Source organism: Myotis davidii, unplaced genomic scaffold (assembly GCF_000327345.1).
Source record: "Myotis davidii unplaced genomic scaffold, ASM32734v1 scaffold268, whole genome shotgun sequence".
NCBI lineage: Eukaryota > Metazoa > Chordata > Mammalia > Chiroptera > Vespertilionidae > Myotis > Myotis davidii.
The window spans coordinates 3,740,653-3,744,322 of record NW_006383015.1 but is presented as its reverse complement, the minus strand read 5'-3'; positions in this window follow the sequence as shown (position 1 = coordinate 3,744,322).

Here is a 3,670-nt window from a genome sequence, read left to right as displayed (position 1 = left end):
TTTATTTTTGTCAGGTGGTGGTGATCTTCGCTTTGAAGTGGTGTTCTCTTAAGTGAGATGTGGAACAATGGGCTCACTTTCTCCTGCCGACCTAGATCGGCACTGTGAAGAAGCAAGGAAGCCCGAATGGGAAACATAGTTTCAAAGAAAACATTCTAAGACACCACATGCAGTTCATAAATAAAGCATATTAATAATACCTCACAACTTTGCCTTCCTGATACATTTTACCGTCTGGGGTCTGTCTGGGTGGCATGCGAGTTGTACCTGGTAAGGGTCTTCTCTTTCTCTCCATCTTGAACAATAGTTTCTTTTAGCAGCCCTGAAGAGTGTCACTTTGCAATTCAAGATTAGGCTCTTGTACCTAGAAAAGGTAACATTATGACTCAAATTCACACTTTGATAGGATAATATCAGATTTCTTCTGGAGAACACGTTTTGGTATTGATGTGGAACAGATGATAGGCTATCTCTATCACAAATGAGAATTATAAGTTGTGGGAGTTAAACTTAGACCAAGGGGGTGAAGACTAGAGAGGTTTCTGAATAAAAAGGAAAGCACGCATTTTTAAAGATGTCACTAAAAGCTGCCATAGTTGCTTTAAAATGTAGATGTAAAAAAAATTAAAAAAATAAAATAAAATGTAGATGTAGTTCAGCATTTGAGGAAATGAGTTCCACTAATTGCAGAAATGAAAGAACTTCGAGCTGGGTCAAGTGCCGACAGTTAGTGCTCACAAAACAACTCTAAAAGGCATTGGGAAGAACGTTCTTAGAAACCCTAAAATCATTAAATGCAAAAAAAAAAACAGAAGAGTAATAAGGTTATTGAAACCTCCAAGAAAGTGTTAGTACAAGGGAAGAAAAAAGCTAACAGTAAAAGGAGAATATACTGTCTAAAGTGCGTTAATTTAGATCCAATATAATAACACTCGTGAGAAAAAGAAGGAAAACCAAAAATGGTTATTTGACTTTGGAATTGGGAGGTGAAAATAGGGCAGACTAGCCTAAAAATCTGTAATGCCAGCGGTTGGACTTCGCTGGAGATAACCATAGCCTAAAGCCAGGTGATGGCTTGTTGCATCTCAAGGAGAACATTTGGGATATGAGCTAGTGCCAGTAGGAGTATGATCCTATTTTTTTTAATCCTGTGAGAAACTCATGGAATTACATGTCCAGTGTTTGTAAGAAGCCTCGATTCTTTGTAAACCGAAATCCTTTCACAGTACAGCAGAGTCTGATCACATGTTTAAACAATTCTGTATAGACAGAGAAAAATAGAAGGAAGCATTAGAAGCAGAAAGTAGAAACCTGGGGAATTAGAAGCTACACAGGGATAGAGATGGAGAACCATTTCCTGCTTTACAACTCTGAGAGGGGGCTTGCGGTGCGGCAGAGGGGGACGAATCAAAGAAAGGTCATTTACAGGTAGTGAAGTCAAATGTCACCTCCTCCAATTCTCATGACTTGTGGTTTAGAGAAAGGTTAGCTTAATATAGAGACTAATGTGGCATTCTGAACTGTCTTAAGACAAGATGTGTGAATATGATATAACACCATCAGCATCTCTCCCCCTAGCAGTTATGTTCAAAAAGGTACTTAAAAAACATACACACACACACACACACACACAAAAAAAAAACTTAACATCGTGGTGAGGTACTAGACACCTGGGAAAGTCCCACTTGGTAGACTAAGGCTATCATCAAAAGTCCTATAAACTATATCCCAGAAATGGCTTCATTGGAATATTATTTTTAAAATATACCAATATGGAGAAATAAATCCTATGCAGTATCTATACAGCTTTAGATTGATGATATAACTGATTTCAGGAAGTGATAGCATCAGTGCACTGGGAAAGTCGTATATATCATCATCATTATAGGCACTTATTTTATGCCAGGTGTCATGACAAGCACGTTTCATACATTACCTCTTTTAGCCCTCACAGTTATATTAAGAGGTAATATTAACACCATTTTCACATGAAAAAAATTGAAGCTTGGTGATATTAATATCTTTTTTATTATTTTATTTTTTCTTTATTGATTAAGGTATTACATATGTGTGGAGATATTATTATCTTGCCCAAGGTCTCACAATGTCAGCGCTGGACTCAAAGGCATGTGTTACATTCTAGAAAGCCCATAAAATCACCACCGTGTTATGCTGTCTCCTTAATAGCCAAATATATTTGTTAATCATATGAACCTGTTACTGTAGTTAACTCCAGCACTTTGATTAACAACCAGGTGGGTAACATTAAACCACTTGAAAAGAAAACTGAATGTCCACGGTCTTCTAGAAGGTTCATCGAATGCGTTATCAACACAGAACTCTACCAAATCCAGTGCCTGTCTGTGTGTGGAACATGACCTATTTGACGTTTAATGCTTTAACATCAGATATTCATTTGTACCTTCTATGACCTCGTCCATCAAGTGAGTGACATGAGAGAACCACTGAGAATTAAATGATAACCATCCTATAAAGAATTGAGTAATCATTAATGGTGACAAAGAAATCTAGACAAGAACTTAAATTGAAATTCTGGATACCCAAACATTTTGTTCGAAGGGGATCATTTCTGATTCATTGCTCTCAGACACAGGTGCATCACACTTCTCCCTTTTGTAAACTTCATCTATATGTCATTCAAAGAATGAATTACTGATTTTCTGTGGCGAACATCGTGATTAAATGGTATTCTTAAGTGACATTTTGGATTTCAAGGAACAGAATTTTTTCTAGTGGAGAGTAGCTCTCAGTTGTAGTGAAGGTCAATGTGTACATTTTTCTAGGATCTATTAAGTGAAGCCGGGGCTGTTAGGGCTTTTCTCTCCGTTTTAATCCACAAATACAGTGAATACTGGAGTAGAGAAGTAAAACTGTACTATTTTAGTTTTTTTCTGTCCCAGTTTGGATAGATATGGAAGTTACATATTTATTCTCTCATGGCAGTTTTTTTCTCTAGAAACAAAAATAAATAATATTTTTATTTGATACCAGACATACTATTTATGAAATTGATCAATGGCTTTGGGGGAACTTTGCTTTAGAGCATTTGAATAGCCTTCCCCAAGAGAGAAGAGCTTCCCCAGAGGTTAGGAAATAGTCAACAGATAAAATGAACATGGGAACTGGTGTACTTATAATCTTAAAAAATAATATCCCAATATTATGTTAGAGAGTGAATGCTGAACAGAAGACCAGTTAAGTATTTAAACAGCAGTCATCTTTCTCCCTGATCTAACATAGATGAGGGAGGGCACCTCTCTCCCAAGTCTTTAGGATTATTGCTTTGAGAGGTCCCTCCTGATGTGGGGGTGGCCTGGCACCATTAGACGGTCTGTCATGCATAGAACCCCTTGATGGACTCAAATCCAACAGGAGCAACTTTGTGACAGTTTAACTTCCCATGTTATTTTCCTATATGGAGAGAACATACTTGAAAGTTATGTTTCTTTATAAATGAAAGGTGTTTGGGGGTTTTGTACAGCTATTTCTTATGAGTTTAGACATTTTTCCTGGTCCTTTTTAAGAACAATAATGGATCTGTGAACTTGAGTTTCTTTCCAGGAGTGGGGAACACCCGGCCCGAGGGCCATATATGGCCCAGGAAATCATTGGTCTGGCCCTGCCAAGGCATTAGGGATGAGTTAATGAA